Raw genomic sequence first — 21,088 nt, forward strand, 5'->3', positions numbered from 1 at the left:
GTCAAGAGAACAAAGCGACAGCCTACAGACTGGGAAAAGATCTTCACCAACCCTACATCTGAGAAAGGTATAATATCCAAAATATATAAAGAACTCAAGAAATTAAACACCACAAAACCAAATAACCCAATTGAGAAATGGGGCTTGGAACTAAACAGAGAATTCTCAACAGAGGAATATCAAATGGCTGAGAAACACTTAAAGAAATGCTCCTTAGTCATCAGGGAAATGCAAATCAAAACAACTCTGAGATTCCATCTTGCACCCATCAGAATGGCTAAGATCAAAAATTCAAGTGACACCACATGCTGGCGAGGATGTGGGGAGAGAGGAACACTCCTTCATTGCTGGTGGGAATGCAAACTAGTACAGCCACTTTGGAAATCTATCTGGTGCTATCTCAGAAAAATGGGAATAGGGCTTCCTCAAGACCCAGCTATTCCACTCCTTGGAAAATACCCAGAAGATGCTCCAGCACACAACAAGAAAATTTGCTCAACCATGTTCATAGCAGCCTTATTCATAATAGCCAGAACATGGAAACAGCCTAAGTGTTCCTCAGTAGAAGAATGGATAAAGAAACTGTGGTTCATATACACTATGGAATACTACTCAGCTATTAAAAACAAGGAATTCCCTAAATTTGTGGACAAATGGATTGAGCTAGAAATGATCATAATGAGTGAGTTAACCCAGAAGCAGAAAGACTCAAATGGTATATACTCACTTATATCTGCATACTAGCCCAAGGGGCATGTCCCACAAAAGCCATCACTTACCAGGAAACTGGGACAGAGGGGAGGACATCCTACTGGGACTCTACATGAGAGAAGCATGGGAGAATAGCAAAGTAGAAGGATCCAGAGGGTCCTAGAAACCTACAAGTAGAACATTATAATAGGCTGATTTGGGCCCAGGGGTCCCGCTCAAACTAATGCACCAGCCAAGGACAATACAGGCAGTAAACTTTAAATTCCTACCCAGATCTAGCTAATGGTCAGAACATTCTCCACAGTTGAGTGGAGAGTGTGATATGACTTTCTCACATACTCTGGTGCCTCACATTTGACCATGTCCCCTGGAGGGGGAGGTCTGGTAGCACTCAGAGGAAGGACAGCAGGTTACCAAGAAGAGACTTGATACCCTATGAGCATATACAGGGGGAGGTAATCCCCCTCAGGAACAGTCATAGGGGAGGGGAATAAGGGGAAAATGGGAGGGAGGGAAGAATGGGAGGATACAAGGGATGGGATAACCATTGAGATGTAACAAGAATAAATTAATAAAAAAAAATTTTTTTAAAGAAATAGAAGGAAATAACTTAGGAGACTGTGTCATCGGCTATGTATGCTGGACAATAAAATAAAGAAGTGTGAGATTTCAGATCTCAGTTTAATAAAAATGCATTACCATTGAAATATGACATTGTAAAAGTAGATGAGTTGGACCATTTAAAACTAAGCAAATGACTGGTTAAGAAAAATTACTATCAAAATCTGAAGCTCACAGTGCAGGAAGTTACATTAAATAAGTTTCCTTGTGCTTTAATCTATCACCTAATTAAACTAGAGTTACCTTAAACTGTGGCTTATGTCTACAGTCTACACTTAGCAGCTGTCAGGAAACTATACAGAGAAGATACAAAATTCAAACAGTGTGACCACAAAGTCTGCAGAAGCAGAACTAACCCATGATTTAATAATACTGTCTCCACAGTGAGGTAACAGACAAATAAAATGAAGTGAATAGAATTTAAGGATGAGTTGAGGCAGTGGAGAACTTAACTGATATTAATTTAGTTGATTTTGTAAAGGTAATTGCAAAGAAAACCTCTGAAGACACAGTTACTCTAAGTATGCCTTACACATGATAGTCCTAATTTATCAAATTAGTACTAATGGCAGTTTTTTATTGGAGTGCTGACACTTATAAAATCTACAGAGATGTACACTTCTAGAGAGCACAAGGACATAGAGATCTAGAAGACATCCAGCCAGCCTCTTAAAGGGTATGATTACAGCACCCTCAAAAAGTCTCTTCCATAATGATACATGTTTTATAGTCTGGAATTTATTAATTTTATAAATGTATTTATAACTTTCCCAGAGCTCTATAAGATGAAATTATAAATCCAGGCAAGAGAAGTAAGAAAGAATGTATTAAATCTTAATCATTTATTCAAAAACTTTAAAAAAAAAAACAAAGTTGGATGACTATAAACAATTCACACAGTAGCAGGAAAGTAACCCTTCTAAAGGAAGGTAGGAGGCTACAAAAACAAGCATAGCCATCTGGCAACCACACAATATTTGAGAAAATGTTAACTGTTCTAATTGAGAACTAATTGAGTTTGATTTACTTGTCAAGATAATTGCTTCAGTATTAATTAAGTATGTCTCCAGCAGCTGCTCAGAACGCAAAGCCGAACATTCTGCTGATTGTGTAGGATATACACAGCTCATTCAAGTCAACACTGCGAGGCTCACATTACACCAAAAATAGCCGTGGGTATATTGATCATCAACATCTCAGATTCTGACATTAGTATTTTCTCCATGCATTAGCATTTTTTAAACTTGAGAGGACACTGGTGAGAGCATTCTGAAATGAGACCAATGCTCAATTCTGAGTGCCTCCTTTGGCGCAGAAATCGTAGTTTACATCCCTGGAGCAACTGGGGCACTATACCTACCTGCATTTCACTGCCTGACAAAACAGATAACAGAAAACGCCTTTAACTTTTGTCTTCATATTTCTCAACTTACAAAGTAGAATCCATTTTCTCAGGAAGGTTGACACCATCTTCCTGTATTAAAACAAACATCAGCATGTTCCATTGCCCTGCTTAGTAAACAACTGCAGAATTATCAGCTGTCATGAAAATTTCTCCGTGAAAATTCACTCTAAATTCTGCCACGGATTTAGCAGGACTACTTTTCCCCATGCAATATGGAAAACAAATGACTGATATTCTCCAAAAATTAACTGCATGCATACAAATTAAACTAGCTATTAGGTCATCCTGCTACCTGGCAGGTGACTCTCATCATCTCAACTCTACTAACTGACTCACTAGCTCCTACTTTCTAGGTTCCTAAGCATCAGGGTGTGTCTACTACCGAATTCAAGTTCTACCTAGATAGAACAAAAAAGTAAAGGGAGCTGTAGTGTATGCAGAAGATCACATGAGCTACACACGAGCCAACCAACAGTGAAGCACATTCGTGTCCTTCCCTTTCATTCTGCATCTGTTTATTATTTATGAGCAGCAGCTACGGTCCTCGAGTGAGCACTAGGCCTCTACTGCCTATCCTTCAGCACATGTGCCCAACCTGCAGCCCACATACACCCCAGAATAGCTAAGAACATACCCCAACAAAAATAAGTAAAGTTGAATTGGAAAATTATGAACTTTTCTGTTTCTGTTTTGTAACGCGATTGTGTGGCTCTGAAGCATAAGCTTTGTAGATAACAGCATGTGTAGCACTGTTGTAAGACTGGACGCGCTTGCTCTGGGGTATATAGTCCAGTGGATGAACAACTTCAAGTCAAGTGAAATACAACATGCAGAATTTCAAGAAGGTACACAGAGAACTTAACCAAAAATATGAATGTGGTGGGGGACAGGGGTGACTTAGAAAAAGCTCCCCAAAGGAAATAAGAGTTATGTTCAAGTTAACAGGAAGGAACCTGACCAGCCATGAAAGGGGAAGACAACCCTACACAGAATGAGGGGGAAATATTGAGACAGGATCCTTCTTTTTGTTTGTTTGTTTATTTGTTTGTTTTTCGTTACAGGGTCTCTCTGTGTAGCCTTGGCTGTCCTGGACTCACTTTGTAGACCAGGCTGGCCTTGAACTCACAGCAATCCGCCTGCCTCTGCCTCCTGAGTGCTGGGGATAAAGGCGTGTGCCACCCACGCCCAGCAGACAGGATCCTTCTTAAGGGTCTAACTTAGTAAGTGTAGCCCTCACCTTTCATCAACGAAACTTCTCTTTGCAACTGATTGTGATCATTATAGAAAAACCTTATCCAAGCAAAATACAGAGTTGTAACGCCAGGCATGGGCGCACGGCTTTAATCCCAGCACTCGGGAGGCAGAGGCAGGTGGATCACTTTAAGTTCAAGGCCAGCCTGGTCTACAAAGTGAGTCCAGGACAGCCAAGGCTACACAGAGAAACCCTGTCTCGAAAAACCAAAAAAAAAAAAAACAAGACAAACAAAAAAAGCAGAGTTGTAGAGTCCAGGCTGGAGAACTTAAAGCACATTTAACATAAACCACCAAGCAAAGAATAGCTTTAAAAAGAAGACAATTGAGCACTTAATGAATAATAGCAAAAAAGAGTATAAGTCTGGATTTTATACTGTGAATTATGGGCCTATTAAGTAATTATTAAAGACTTATTTTTATTTTTATGAATACTTGTGTTTGTCTGGGCACATGTGTACACACCTACTAAGGAAGGAGGAGTCAGAGTCCCTGAGAATGGAGTTCCAGGCAGTTTACAACTGCCTGACGTTGGGGTTAGAAACTGAACTCAGGTCCTCTTTAAGAGGAACCACTAAGCCGTCTCTCTCTCCAGCCTCCTAGCATCCTGGCAATCTCTTTACTGTCACTACAGTTCTGCATCATCCTGAATGTCCATATGGTTAAAATCATATGTATGTAGTCTTCGAAGACTGACTTCTTTCTCTTAGTAATATGCATATAGGATTCCTCCATGTTTTTCCTGGATTGATTGTTTCATTTCTTTTTACCACTACACAATGTTTCCCTCAATAATGGCTGTCACAATTCATTCATGTGACGAATGGCATCTTGATTGTTTTCAACATCTGAAAATTACACACAGAGTGGCTCTGAACATTCCTGTCTGGACTTCTATTTGGAATTCAGTTTTCAACTTGAGGACTCATGAAGCAACCTTGTGCTTCGCTATGAAGGAAATGCCACTCTGCCACTTACAAAGTTTACACCTCTGTGTTCACACTGCAAGCCCAGTTGCTGTACCTCCCACCAACATACGGCCTTGTTAGTTCCAGGGGTATTGGCCATTCTAAGAGAGGTGTTGCAGCATGCCCTCGCTGTTCTTATCTGAAAGCCTCTACTGACCTTTTCATATAGGTTTGCTGATCTGTGACTCTACTGAGATGCCAAAGGTGGCAAGCTTTTGTTCACTTTTGAATCAAGTTATGTCTTACTCTGAAGTTTCTTGTACATTCTGAATCCAGGTACTTCATGAGAAGTGAAATATTTTCTCCCAGGCTGCTCTTGCCTTCAAGTTGTGATTTTTTGAAAAAAAAAAAAAGTTTTAAACTCTTTTTTTGTTTTGTTTTGTTTGTTTTTCCAAGTAGGGCTTCTCTGTGTTACAACCCTGGCTGTTCTGTAGACCAGGATGGCCTGAAACTCACAGAGATCCATCTGCCTTTGTCCCCCTACTCCTATAAGGCCGGGATTAAAAGCATGTGCTTCCCCACCCAGCCAGATTTTAAGTCTTGTTACAAAATAACAAAATGTTTCCAGCTTTTGTTACATTTTTGCTTAAGATCCTTACTGGCCCCAAGATTAGGAAATAACGAATTATATTGCCTAGTATGTTAACACTGATTGTGTCTTTACATTTTTGGTCAATGTGCCTGCAGTTTGCCTCACCAAACCCTTTAGTCTTTCTGCTCCTTATTTAAAATGCTGTGTTTATCATGTCAGCTTCTCATATAAACTAGATTACGAACTCCTGCTCTAGTTCATTTTTCTGTCATTACTGTACCTTTTTACTTTATATATTTCAATACATCAGCACCAAATCACAAATAGATTTAAAAAAAATAAAATAAAAAGCCCATGCCATTATTCATGCTAACATAACTCAACTTCCTCTGCAAAGTCAATTCTGGAATCACTTTTCCAGTCTGATCCTCCAAAACGTATTTCACTGTGCTCTGCACTGAAGCTGTGCTTCACATGTGAATGCATACGGGCCTCTCTTTCTTCAGTCCCCTCATGCTCAGACATCAGCAGACACATACATGTGCTCGAACAGATGCACTTGTCCGTGTTCTTGGATCTAGGATCTCTTCTTTATTAAGTGTAGGCCACACGAAGGGCCTTGTGCTCCAAGGCAATCAACAGGGGAACCAGAAATGTTAAATACACAGGGCTGGGAGCCTGTGTGGCTAACACCAGCTCGTTGCTTATGGTGAGTTTGTTTTTCTTGGTCAATCGATAGAACCCATCTTCATGAAAGGTGTCACACGTACTTACACAGAGTGCCACGTCTGATCATTTTTTTAGCTTACTTTGTTCCTCAAGGGGATTTTTTGGTATGCTTTATTATAAATGCAGGATTGAGTTAATTATCACCAGGAAAGTTTTCCCCAAATCGTGCTATGCTTAAATATCCCTAAAATAAACTACTCAGGTCTAGCTCCCCAAACTTGAACAAACACTGGCTACTCAGTTGTCATGAACCAAAATGAGGTTGCCCAAACCCCTGAAATTAAAAGTTTTAATTAGTGAGAAGATAATCAATTTTATTATCACACTTTCATACATCTACTTTGGTGTGCTTTGTTCATGCTTACGCCTTCATCACCCCACTGTAATTTGTGTTCTATTTGTCATTATTTTCACTGAATTGTGGGTATTTATATACTCACTCGTCTCTCTTATTAACTGACTCTGCGTTTAATTGAGTCTCTTGTACTGTAAGCAATATTATCCAACAAGTTAAGATAACTCTTTGCAAGTATAACTCATTTCACACTCTTGCTTCATTGCACTAAAATGAATTTCACAAATGTCTGAATATTGATAATGTTGGGCCACACCATCTTCATGTAAAATGCTGGGGCTTATATTCCATAATGAACTCTACTTAGTCACGGAAAAGTCTTTTAAGAAGTCACTGGATTCATATGACCTTATAGCTTATATGTGCCCTGCAGACAGCATTAGTTCTCCAATCCTACAATGTGGTTGTCTGACTGTATATAAACCCAAATCCTATGGTTAGGTAATAAGTCTCCCAACTTTTTCAATACAATAACTTACACTCATCCAAGGCAGTAACGAAACTAATCCACAATCACAAAAGCAGTATTAATCCCAAAGTAAATGTTGTTGTTCTAACTTATACTTTAAATCACTAAAGAAAGAAACTATTGATACAGACAAAAATCAAGAAAAGGGGGCTACATGATATAGCAGATACGTGTGCTGTGTGTATGTAGGTGTTGGAGGGGATGCTCTTAGTGTGTGCATCATATTTTCTTTATTAATTCATCCCTTAATGTGCACTTAGGTTGAGTCCTGGGCTCTATGACTAACGCTGCAGTTAACGTCAATGTACAGATGTCTTTCTAATATAAGTCATTCAATTCCTTGAAATATATATCCAAAAATAGAATTGCTGGATCACAGGATGAAACAGTCATAATGTTGAATAACAACACAGAAATGGAGAGCACAAGAATCACAATTCCATTTTTGAGAACCCTCCGTTCTACTTCCCATAATGGCTACCCCATGTCTATAGTTAAAGCAGAATTTTTTTCAAGTCAAAAAACCTCAATCATTAACAAGACCCAAAATAAAGTTTCTCGGTGGCAAATGTACCAACTGTCCCTGTCTGCAGCAGGAACTGACATGTGTAGTCAGGTTGTTTTTCCAGAGGAAGAGCAGGGGCTCCGTGTAATTACAGTGTCCCTCTCTCTATTGCTTCACCATCACCTACCGTGTTAGAATCAAAGCATGTCCACTACACAAAACTTACTGCTTAACTGTTAGAAGGCAAACTAGCCAGAAACAAAGGCCTGAGAAATAAATAAAAATGCTTTCTTATAAATGTTTATTTTAATATTCTCATCTCCCTCCTCCAGCCATTGAAGTTTTGTTTTGTTTTCTTCTTGTCTTTGATAAGGTCTTCAGTATAACTCATCAACTTACAACTCACAATTTCCCTGCCTCCACTTCTCAAGGCCTGGAACAAGTATGTGCTATCACATGTTAAATTTTGTTTAACACAAGTTAAATTTTATTATTCACTATTATTTTATTATTATTTATTAATCTCTGCTACAGTTGTTGTGTACCTGTAATCCAAAAAGAAAAATTACCTTTAGTTTTAAGACAAATAAAACAAATAAATTCTTATATATTTCCATGACACTTATACATTGGTACTAAGAAAGTACTTTGTTTCTTAAGAAAATTACCTCTTCTCTACTTTCTTTAATTAAATTTATAAAGAATAGAATGGCCATGTGTGATGACACACACACCATTAATCCCAGGACTTGGAAGGCAGAGGCAAGTGGATCTCTGTGAGTTAGAGGCCAGTTTGATCTGAGAGAAAGAGAAGTGAGCAGAGAGAAAGACAGACAAAGAGACAGAGAGAGAATGAGACTATATCCCACTGAGGAGGAGGGTGCTAGACATCCTGGTAATAAGCATCCCTGAGCAAGGAATGTGCTTATTAACTGCACTACCAGCACATTCTCAAGTGTAACCATGGTAATACTACAAACTCTGTCACTGTGTGACTCCTTAAGCAATACACAAGTCCTGTCCAACTCCACCACTACCATGCAACACAAGGTAATGCCAAGTCACCACTTCTTTCTCACAGAACACTGCTGTAAACTTTAGACAGAAAAAAAAAAAAAAACAAACAAACAAACAAATAGTAGTAGACTGAGTGAGATTTATCTGCCTGTCCATCAACATCCACCCCCTTTTGCCTACTTCTGGCATTACTCAGCCTAAATTCAATGTACTGGAAATCTGTACATAAACAAGAAAGCTGCAAGACTGGCCTTCCAGTTCCAGATTAAGAAGTAAGTACAAGATCACTGCACGCTCAGTGTAAATGCCTGGCTTTTTCCTTTCTTTTCTCCATCTCACCACAGCCGATAGGCAGTTGCCAAGCCAAAGTCACCTAAACACAAACCAGAGCTTAGAAGAACCAAACTTCTAAGGGATAAAAAATCTTCCTCCATTGAGAGCAACTGTGTTCATTTACTGCACTCACATGGTGCCTCATACCCTTCTGTAATTCCAGTTCCAAGGGATCCAACACTTTCTTCTTCTGGCCTCTGTAGGTACCAGGCATGCATGTAGCATACAGACATACATTCAGACAAAACACTCATACACATAAATAATTTTAACTTTAAAAAAATCTAGTTGTAAATTAATTATGACTAAAAATATGTGACATTAAGGAAAGGGTAAAACTAGTAAAAAATGAAATACAATAAAACAAAATTAGTGATTTCCAGGATTTGGGGCAGGCGGTAGAAGTATGGGATACAACCAACTATCAGAATCACTTCGTGCTTTTCACAAATGATGAAATAAGACAGGAGGGTTATGTAAAAATGGAATCCACCAGAGACTTCTTCTCAAAGTTCATTTTTATTCTAAGTATCAGAAACAGATCACACATGCAACTGTGCCTTAAAATGGAGACTTCTCTACATGTTAGGAAAATGTGTGCTTTGAAAAATGTGCAGAAAAAGATTAGCTATCACAATGATCAGTTACTGACAGCAGGCAAGGGCAGTAGGCAACCTGAAATACAGGGGACAAAGGTATGTCATTTGCAAGTGCTTGGTGTCCCAAAAGACGTTTGTATGAGCCAAAAAAGGTGCTTGCCGTTATCTGAATCCATCTTCAACACTATTATTAATTATACACATAATTTTTGCACAGCTTCAAGATGTAAAATGCATCCAAAGCCCCTGTGGATGTCTGAAACCAGACTGTATAGAACTTTACAAAGTCATGCAACATAACATCAGGATGCACACTAACAAACACACCTCAAGGTAATCCTGTCACTGTGCAAACATCCTAGCACAGATTTAGAGAGCCTGCTGTCATGTCACTAAGCAATAATCATATGACCACTATCAAAATGCAGCTACTACATGACTATTCATAGTTTTCAGATATATACACGCACATGTGTGCATAAAGGGCAAGTAGAGATAATGAAGCTCATCTAAAACATTAGTCACACAATTAGTTTTAAAAAAACATTAACTTAGCCAAGCATGGCGGCTCACGCCTGTAATCCTAGCACTCAGGGAGGCAGACGCAGATGAATTGCTGTGAGTTCAAGGCCAGCCTGGTCTACAAAGCAAGTCCAGGACAGTAAAGACTACACAGAGGAAACCTGTCTTAAAAAAACAAAAAAGAAAGTCAACCCCCCCCAAAAAAAAAAAACCAGTAACTTCTAATAAAATAGAATAATCATGACAATGCACTATAATGAAAGTTGGGTGCATGTCCCTTCTTTCTCTTAAATTATTGTATTCTACCATACTTACACTTCTTTGCCTTGGGATGATGAGAGGTTATTGACAGAGTACTACTGACCTGAGGGTCTGTCAGAAGGATCATCACGCCAAGCCAATTAATTATGGATAAGCAAAACTGGGAATAGCAGGAGGCTGAAGAGTGATTTTCAGGAAAGTAGTAACCACAAGAGTTAAGAGAAAATGGTATTTTGTAGTTGATTCCGTTACAAAGAGTTGCATGTTGACTCAGAAATTTAGTATTAATGCTTCTTAGAAATGCTGCTATTACTAGGTCACAATGCAGCCAGCTGAAATATAGCATTTTAATTAACACACAGAGAAATATTGTGTTGTAATTACTTTCATTTTACTTCTCTTTACACTACAGTTAGGGAATGAGATTATATTTTAACTGTTTTGAATAACTGATGAACTTTATTTCAGGATTCTGAAAGAGATATTACAAAATTCCCCTTATTGGGTCTGAGTGGCTTGGCAGTACATACATCGGGTACATTGCCTCTCCCCTGAAATCCTACAACTACATACTGGCAGGAGCCCTTGCACTTAATCAGGCTATACACTGCTTATCATCAAACCTTCCTAAAACAAACCATGCCCTTCCACTGTTTATAGATACTTGAAACCGCTGACAGGAAAAAGAAATCCTTGAAATGAAGAGGGAATGGCTCTACACTGAATGTATGCATACTTTTTCTTAAACAATAACATATGATAATTATTTACATACATTTGCATAGAATAGGGAACACTAAGAAATCTAGAGACAGTGAACATATGCAAGAGAATGTGTGTGGATTGCATGCATGATCTATGCCTATTATACAAGGGGATTTAATCATATCATGAGTTTTGGTGTCTACAGGGGTTACTTTCAAATCTTTTAAAATTGGTCTGTTCTCTCTAATAACCCTCAGCTGGACAGTCAGTAAAATCCATAAGAAGAGACTACATTTATTTTCTTTCCAACTGTTTTAGTAGCAACAGCATGATATTTTTAATTACATATGTGTTTTCATGATGAGAGGTGTGTGTGGTACCACGAATGTGGAGGTCAGAGGGCAACTCTAAGCAATCAGTTCTTTCCTCACACCTTTATGTGGATCTGGAGATTAAACTCAAGCCACAGGTTTGTATGGAAATTGCCTTTACCTACTGAGCTATAGCACGGGTACTAATAGCACAACTTCTGATGCATGGTAAATAACAAACTGTTTACAAGGGAATAAAATGGCCTTTTTAACACTTAAAAGTAAAAGTAACACAGAGATTTTTGCCTTAGCAGAAAGGACAGAGTCCACTTCTAAAGGTGTCTCATATATGTTAGAAGGGTATGCATGTGTGTAAGATGCCATAAGAGGACATAACTGGATGCTCTGGATACCCTGGAGCTGGTGTTTCAGGTGTTACAGTTGATGGTGCTAGGAACCAAACTCTAATCCTCTTAAGCATGAGCACTCTCTGCAGTCATCCATTTGATTTTATGCGTCTCTGATTCCTTCACGTAAGTGAGCCGCACTGGGAAGACTGAGCTGCACCTTCTGCTTCCCCATGTTTTCCCTTCTATATAGTATCACCAAGATGAAATAACTGAGATAATTCACTTATTAAGAAAAAAAAGGTAGTTTTGGCTCACAGTTGTTATGGTGATTTGATTACAAATGGTCCCCACTGGTTCACAGGGAGTGGTACTACAAGGAGGTGTGGCCTTGTTGGAAGAAGTGTGTCACTGAGGGTGGGTTTTGAGGTTTCAGAAGCTCAAACTAGGCATGATCTAAGCCTAGTATACAATGCCTATGCTCACTTGCTCTTGCTGATGCCTGCCAATCCACACGTAGAACTCTCAGCTCCCTCTCCAGCACCATGTCTGCCTGCATGCCACCATGCTTCCCACCACGGTGCTGATGGACTAAACCTCGGAACTGTAAGCCACCCCCAATTGAGTGTTTTCCTTCATAGGAGTTGCCACAGTCATGGTGTCTCATCACAGCAATAAAAGCTTAACTAAGACAGCTGGAGAGGTTCTAATCCAAGATAAGGTGAGCAAGGCCTTAAGTTGGGGAGCCAGGTGGCATGATAGGAGCAGGTAGCAAGAGAAAAAGCACTCATGTCAACAGCCAAAAAGCAGGAAGGATGGAGGAAGGGGATAGGGTCTCAAATCTCTTTTAAGAGCAAGCCTCCATTGGCCTAATGAGCCCAGCAAAGATCCCTAAAGGTCCACAACCTCTCATGTATAGACGTCTGGTGGATGGACACATGTATTCATGCTCTACTTCTAGCCCACCAGATCCCACATCTCTCAACCAAACTTCAATCACACCACTCCTGGGATCTCTCTCAAGTGAATCTCCACAATTACAAAGGTCTCATCTCCTATAAATGGACATGCTCACTATCTTCTACATTCTTTTAAACCCAGAGTCCCACCCCTTCTAGAAAGAGTTCTGTCAACTACTGGGCATAGAACAGATGTTCTCTGAACTTTTAGTAAGCTTCCTTTTTATATATAAGAAAATGCGTAGCCTTGAACTAAGATCTATGATAAGAATGATAGACACTTGGGTTTTCTTTGTTTCTGACTTGTGTGGTCAAATACCATTCTAATATGTTTAATATGGAACTTTTTTGTTCTTTTTTTTTTTTTTTTTTTTCCCCCTTTCCTCCCTTGTAGGGATTCTCTCTTTATTTGAGTTCCAAACCAGTTCTATCATCAGTGATGCTGTACTCTGCAGCTCTGTAGAGGATGAGGCGGTCTTGTGATTTGAGTCAGTTCCCAGGAATACAGTTGACATCTGATTAGGCAGGATGATTTCTCCTGCCTTCTTAAGCCAGGGTTATTGCCTCTGAATAAAAAGCGGAATTTGGTGATTCCCTCTCCACTTTCAACCATCAGCCCCGTTAATCTTACTGAAGACTTCAGATTTATATGCAGTCTGTGCAGGTAGCCAGATGCCATATGCTGTTAATTTCTGATCCCATGAAGGCAGATCATACAGCTGGAAATGATCGAAGAGAAAAGCATGTTCTTTTGTTCAGTGAGACAAAGCCTGGTGTGTATTCTGCTTCTGAGACTTAAAAGATGGGTTCCCCCCCCCACCACCACCCGCCTTCTTCTTCTCCTTCTTACTACATAGTGTGTAGGGCTGAAAGTTTTGAACTCTTCACTTCGGAAATTACTTTTCCAGACAAAGAGCAAAACAGTGTTTGTTTAAACTGTCCTCTGGAACATGGCTGGGAGTGTTTACAACATTTCTGTGACGTTTTAATCCAGCAGGGAATACTTGGAGAGGCATTTAGAGTGCTTTTCACTGAATCAGATGCTTTATAGTGTTGGAACCTTAAAAAAAAAAAAAAGTTTCGAAGGTTGAAGCTCTGGGTAGAGAGAATAAAACAGAACAAAATGGTCCATGCATTCTCAAGGGTAAGAATGACTTACTGCAAAACAGACTTTCCCTCTAACTCTGGAAACCTGCACCACTTTGAACAATCATAGGATGCTCACCTAATGGCTCATAGATTTGCATAGTCATGTTGGATCCCTTAATAAAGGCCCTGAAGGAGCAGAGGAGAGAGAGGAGGGGGTGGGGGATGTGACATCACAACATAAAAAGCAGCACTATGTAAGTATGTTACAGCAGTAGTAGGGTAGACAGAGAAAATTTTGTTTCTTTTTGATGTTTGACTTGCTTGTCTAAAACATTTAGCTGCTTGAAATCTCCTTGAGTATCCCATGAGCCATAACAATTCCACAAGAAAAGTATTCAAGTAACTGACCCTGGTTTGTACAGTCAGTTCCTTATAGAAAAGGAAAGCTTTTAATGCCAGGCTTTCAGAAGATTCTGATGAATTCCATCAGACAAAGAGAATGAATGTTCATTTGTTATCTTTAAGTTTCAAAAGATATTGATTAGCCTTTTATGTTATATTTTTGTTTTCTATCTTTTAGCAATACTATTATAAACATGAATTAGTATCAAGTTCAAAGACCCACTTAGAGAGTCTTTCTTATATGTAAGAAAATGCATATAATATTTGACTTGCAGATCTTTGAAAGTCTTCTGATGAGCTCCTGTTTCTGAAAAGAAAATGGTTTGCCTTTTTTGGGGTTGGAAGGGACAATTCTGGGAATCAAATAGAACTGTCAAAGCACTATACCACTGAGCTATATCTCATCCCTAAAGTATTTTCCTTATTAATATTAATGTGCTAAATATCTGCCAGTTCATAGAACACACATCATTGTTTCAGAATCCACACTGCCTTAACTTCTAACTAGACAGACTATCAACACTGAGGCGGACCATAAGCCCTAGACTTCCCTTCCTACAATTAAACAAGGCAGGGGAAGTGGATGCGGAACAGTGAACACTAAATACAAAGGGGCTGCTCAAATGGTGACAACTGAGCATTTCCTGTCCTTCTCCAAACTTTTTCCAGTGTCAGAGATCTGCCATCTTTCTACGTTTCATACTTTTAATTTTGCTAATACCTCCATCCACATTGTCTCCAAAATGTAAAATATTGTGCTTCAGGGGGCCAAAGAGACAATGATGTGTTATTTGTTAGTTTAACTCACAACTGCTAAAAAAAAAAAAAAAAGGAGGACGTACAATTTGATGATAAACATTCAATCAAAGTAAGGCTTAACTCTGTCCTCAGTGTCTGGACCCACAAGAGCACTCAACAGAGAAAACAAAATGGAGGATGAGAGCTACAAACACTGAGAGGCAAAAATGAAGTCTCTTAAAAACATAAACTGAGAAAAAAATAAGTAATGTGATGAGAGAGCTGCCTACTTTAATAATTGTCAATATACCTCAGGTAAGGACAATCCGCTACTGGAGTGCCTATGTCAATGCACGCGCCTTCCCCCGGCCCCCCCCCCCACCTTCTCTCTCTAAGTTTTCAAGACAGAGTTTCTTTGTGTAACAGCCCTGGCTATACTGAACTCACTTTGTAGACCAAGCTGGCCTTGAACTCCCAGAAATCCACCTGCCTCTGGCTCACCAGTAATGGGACTAAAGGTGAGCACCACCACGCCCAGCATCAACAGTTCTTTTAGGAACTGTGGACTGCTAGACTCCAATAGAATTATCTAGATTTAAAAGAAGAAACTGAAGGAACAGAGGGAGAGGAAAAACTACCTCAACACAGTTCTCAAGGATACCCTGATAGCCTGCAGCATCATGCATCATATACCCTACGTCGTCAAGCATCCTCAAATGCTGTGCGGAACTAGATCAAACTCAGGAATCTGCCTGTCACAGCTACTAAAGCATTATCCTCCTCTGAAACCTCCAAGGTGCAAATATGATGCACTCTCAGCTGTGCACGCCTACAGATTTGTCTTGCAATGCTTGCAATTAAATGTGGCTTGCATCAATCAGGTTTCTGTTTCAATGCCTCTAAGTGCTGCTGTGGCTAGTGTCTAATCTGACTTCACTGCCCAAAAGAGAAGCGCCATGGCTCTGTATTGGCACTCATTTTCCAGAAGAGGACAGAAAAGAAAAGCATCATTCATTAAGATACTGAAGACTGGTCACTAAAATACAAACCAGTGTGTTTTAATTAGTACACAGACATACTAAAAAATGTACAGACACACTATAAGTTGACTGATGTTCTGTGTGAACTCTCAGGATATGTATTTTGTCAAAATTTTCAAGGAACTACTATTACGTTACCTGCTCAGATTTCGTAAGGCAGGGAAATGATGCAACTCTTTACTAGACGTAAACATATAGCAAGGCAATTCTTGAAACTGTGTAGGGTTATCAATTGTTCCAAACTATGGCAAAGGTCTGGGCTCTGTGACTGAGGGAGAATGGGCACCATAGGCTCATAGGTTCATATACTTGAGTGTTTAGTCGCCAGGGGCTGGAACTGAGTAAGAAGGACTAGAAGGATTAGTGCAGCCTTGCTGGAGTAGGTATGTGTTAGAGAAGAAGGCTACTAGAGATAGGCTTGAGTGTTCAAAAGCCCATGCCAGCCCCGCAGTTTCTCTCTTTGCCTCCTGGTCCTCACTCTCATTGGCAGGGTTATTCCTTCACTGGCATCCCAGCCTGTTCTTCAGGACTCCAGAATATGCTAAAGAACAGATGAGATACCCAGACCAGTGGACTGAACAAATTACTGGATTCTTATATTTCTTGGTTTTTGTTGTTGTTTTTGTTTTGCGGGAAGAAGGGGGTTTCAAGACAGAGTTTCTCTGTGTAACCCTGGCTGTCCTGGAACTCACTGTGTAGACCAGTGGCCTCAAACTCACAGAGATCCACCTGTCTCTGCCTCCTGAGTTCTGGGATTATAGGCGTGCACCCCAGCATCCATCTACTTCATAGACTTCTTTTAACAGACATCACATTAGAATAGCTGGACAACAGCCTGTAAGTCATTGTTAATTAATCATTTAGATAGATAGATAGATAGATAGATAGATAGATAGATAGATAGATAGATAATTATATTAGTTTTGTTCTTCTGGAGATCCCTAACTTATACAGGATCGGACTCCAAAATTATGTGCAAGTATACAAAACTTTATCTAGAATGTCAAAGCGTGAATAAGAACTATATGGGTGTGGTGGTTTGAATAAGAATAGGCCCTATGTGCGCTTATATTTGAATATTTGACCCCTAATTGGTGGAACTGTTCTGAAAAGAACTGGGAGGTATGGCCGGGTTTGGAGGTTCTGTGTCACTGGCTTTGAGGCAAAAGCTCACATCAGGGCCAGCATGCATGCATGTATGTGTGTATCTATGTATGTCTCACTTCTCTTTCTCTGTCTGCCTGTCTATCTCTACCTCTCTGCTATCCTTTGTCTCGTCTGTCTGCATCTCTCTCTCTCTCTCTCTCTCTCTCTCTCTCTCTCTCTCTCTCTCTCTGTGTGTGTGTGTGTGTGTGTGTGTGTGTGCGCGCGCGTGCGCGTGCGCCCTACTCTACCCCCATCTCCTTTTTGTGGATCAAATGCAAACTCTCAGCTACTGTACCAGTGACCTCAAACTCAAGAGATGGCTGCCTCTAAAGGGCCAGAATTAAAGGGGTGTGCCCCACGACTAAAGGAATTCTCATTTTACTAAGTATAGTTTAATTCTAAGAACATGAGGGGGCAAAAGGTAGCACACACCTTTAGTCCCAGCACTTAGGAGGCAAAGGCAGAAAGATCTCTGAGTTCGAGGCCAACCTGATCTATAGAGTGAGCTCCAGGATAACCAAGGATACACAGAGAAAACTTGTCTGCAGGGGGAGGGGAGGTAGTGGGGATGCTCATACACACAAACATATACACACACACACGAAATAAATATATATATATAAATTTTTCAATGTCACAAATAGCTTTGTAATGGGTTGTTTGGTTGCTTGGTTGTTTGGTTCTTTGAGGTGGGGTTCCTCTGCTGAGCCCTGGCTATCCTGGAACTCACTAGGTAGAGAAGGCTGACCCTGAACTCAGAACTCCGTCTCCCAAGTACTGGGACTAAAGGTGTGCACCACCAGAACCCAGCTATGTTTATTCTTTATATGTGAGGTGGGTTTTTTTTTTTTTTTTGGTTGTGATACTGTTTTCAGTTATACTTATTAAGGTAGAACCAAATAGGTTCAAATATCAACCATAGCAGCTTTGTCACCAGAATACTTAAATCTTTAAAAAATTATTGACTATAAACTGTTCTATTTTTCTCCTAAACTTCTTTCATACTCCCTAAGACCACATGGTCTTCTACACATGTATCTTCTTCCCTTTCAATTTTTCTTTTAAAACATGCTTTCTTTCAAGAAGCTCCTTGCTGAGTTTTCTGACAGAAGGGATTATAACTGGGAAATGGACACAGGGGAAGCGATCTGGCGGGTACAAAACTGAACACCCCAAACATGGGTGTGCGTTTTTAAGTTGTGCTGCAGTCTAAATTTTATCCTCTTTAAATTGTGATTCTCAACTCCCACAATTTTATTTCTTAGATGGGATCAAGGTCTTTCTAACCATTTGTGAAAAAGGACTCCTAGGAAGAAGGAGCAGATGGCTGGAACCACTGCACCTCTTCTCCAGCTGGGAAGGTTACTGTTTTCAACTGTTATTTCCATTGTGTTTAATGTAGCTCAAGGGCCTTTTTCTAGCACCTTTTTTATTTGCCATGTGTTTTGCCCAACTCTTAGTGGGAAAGGGGACTGTGGTCAAGACTTTGATTGTAGGAATTAACCAGCCATCATGGCTAGCAAGATTAAAAGCCTTCTCAGACAGATTGCACTAGGGTTTTTTAATACTGTGTTTAGAAAAACTTTATGAACTGAAATTAGGCCTGTTATTTCATGGCTAATAGAGAGAATGGACTGAGCACTGTCATTTTATGTGGTGCCTCTGGCAACAGACGTATTTTCAGTTATTATATTGCTTTTTAACAAATGAAAACTAAAATATTGTTGTGACTGATGTCTTCGTAAATCCATGAACATGGCTTGTGGGATTTCCCTCCTTACCAACTAGACTCCCATTTACTTTTTCTGAATTCTTAATAATGAAGCTAGGTTTTTATTGATGCTTGTTTGTTTTAATGATTAAATGTCCTAGATAATATTTTATAAATTTGCTCAAAAGCATAGTGTTATCTTAGACATTAACCCTTTCCCCCTGGTAAATGTTTTCATTCATTATTCAATTATCCTATATATAAACACACTAGGATGTCAGGAATATGTCAGGGCATACATGAGGGCAGGTACTCATCATTACTTTCTTTTCAAGAGATTCATTTATTCAACATTAATTGAAGGTATGTATTATCTCATGTTTTATGTTTGAGATTCAAAGACTTAAAAGTCAAATAAAAATCTTGTGTGACAGCATTTGCCAGCAGTTCTCAACCTGTGTGTCACGATCCATCCGGGGAGAGTGGTCACATGACCCTTTCACAGGCGTCACCTAAGATCACTGGAAAACACGGATATTTACGTTACTATTAATAACAGTAGTAGCAAAATTAGTTTTGAAGTAGCAATGAAAATAATTTTATGGTTTGGAGTCAGCACAACATAAGGAACTATATTAAAGGATCACAGCATTAGGAAGGTTGAAACACTGGTCTTGGCAATGATTATATTATGGTGCTCATGGGGTTTGGGTGTATGACAGAGGCAACTGCAATAGACTTAGCTATCTTGAGAGTAAACACGGTTGGCACAAAAACACACAGGTCAATAGAATTGGCTAGTAGAACCCAGATATAAACTCATGAATCTATAAGCATTCAGTTTTTGACAAAAAAAAATTATATACTGGAGAAAAAAACCACCTCTTCAACAAATGGTGAGGGGAAAACGAGGGATCTATATGTAAGAATGAAACTAAATACCTATCTCTCACCTATACAAAGTCAGCTACAAAATCATCATAATCAAAGATCTTAATGTAAGACCTGTAACTCTGCAACTTTAAAGGGAAAATACTTCAATACAGACCCACAGGTAAAGACTGCTGACTAGAACTATAGTTGTTCAAAAATAATGTTAACAAATGACAACTGGGAACCTCATAAAATTAAAAGGCTTCTGCACAGCAAAGAAGCAACCTACAAACAGAAGAAAGTCTTTGCTGCTTACACATTTGACAGAGGATCGTTATCTAGAAAATACAAAGAACTTAAAAATCTAAATAAAAAACATCAAACAACATTATCAAAAAAATGAGCCAATGAAATGAACACACAGTTCTCAAGAGATGAAACACAAATGGCAATAATCCAATAAAGAAAAATGTTTGGCCTTACTAGACATCAGTGAAATGCAAACTAAAACTACACTCAGATTTTGCCTCACCCCAGTCAAAATGGCAATCATTTAACAAACAAACAGGCCTAAGGAGATGATGATGGCTCAGGGTGGATCTGAGGCCCATTCTGTCCTCGACACCCAGGTGAAGGCAGTCAAAGCTGAACCAGCCTGGCGTCTGCAGCCCCAGTCTGCTCTGCTGTCAGGTCCCATGTCCCTTCCTCCTTTTGCCTTGCGTTTGTTTCCTTTACTGTTTGCTTCATCAGTATCCAATAATCAAACAGAAAATTCACAATGTCAGCCATTGCAGTTTGTTTTCAGGTTTCTTTCAGCTTTTACTCATTTTCCATAGTAAACCAAAAAAGTTAAGCATAACAAAGACACTTAGCCACTGGAAAAGCCAAAATAGCAATGATGTTAACAAAAAAGTAGAGCTTCCAGGGACTAATTGAAGAAGCATAAAAATGTTGCAAACACTTTGTAAAATTATTTCACAGTATCTCATAGAATTCTGATCCAGAATTTTATGTCTGTATATGTTTATTCAAGAAAGCATGTGCCCACAAAAGGTCTTGATGGATGTTCACAGATTTACTCAAAATGGTCAAAATCCAGCACATTCCAGGTATGGGTCAGTAGAAGAATAAAGTTTTTAAAATGTTAAATTCATATAGGCAAATCTACTTTTCACTGTAAAGGAATTAACTACTGAAACCTCTAGCAACAAAGATACCCTTCAAAACTTTTAATGTTGGATGAAAGGAGCCTTATATAAAAGCATACATAACCATTGGCTTCCATTTATATGAAGTTCTATAACAGGCAGAACTAATCTATGCTGGGGGAAAATCAGAACATTAGTTGCCCCTGGGCAAAGGACTATAGAGAAAACCTTTCCAGAGTGATGGCTAAGTTCAATGACTTAATATAGGCTTAGGTTAAACAGGTGTATACATTTCTAAAAAGCTCACTTCAGATTTGTACATATTGTGGTTTTCAATTTAA

General features: G+C 39.3%; 1 protein-coding gene across 1 annotated transcript in view; it reads right to left on the reverse strand.

Moving 5' to 3' along the window:
- The window catches only part of Exoc6b (exocyst complex component 6B), a 440,601-nt gene that overhangs the window by 319,578 nt on the left and 99,935 nt on the right, over nt 1-21,088 (reverse strand). The window lies entirely within an intron of this gene.

This window comes from Acomys russatus, chromosome 13 (assembly GCF_903995435.1).
Source record: "Acomys russatus chromosome 13, mAcoRus1.1, whole genome shotgun sequence".
NCBI lineage: Eukaryota > Metazoa > Chordata > Mammalia > Rodentia > Muridae > Acomys > Acomys russatus.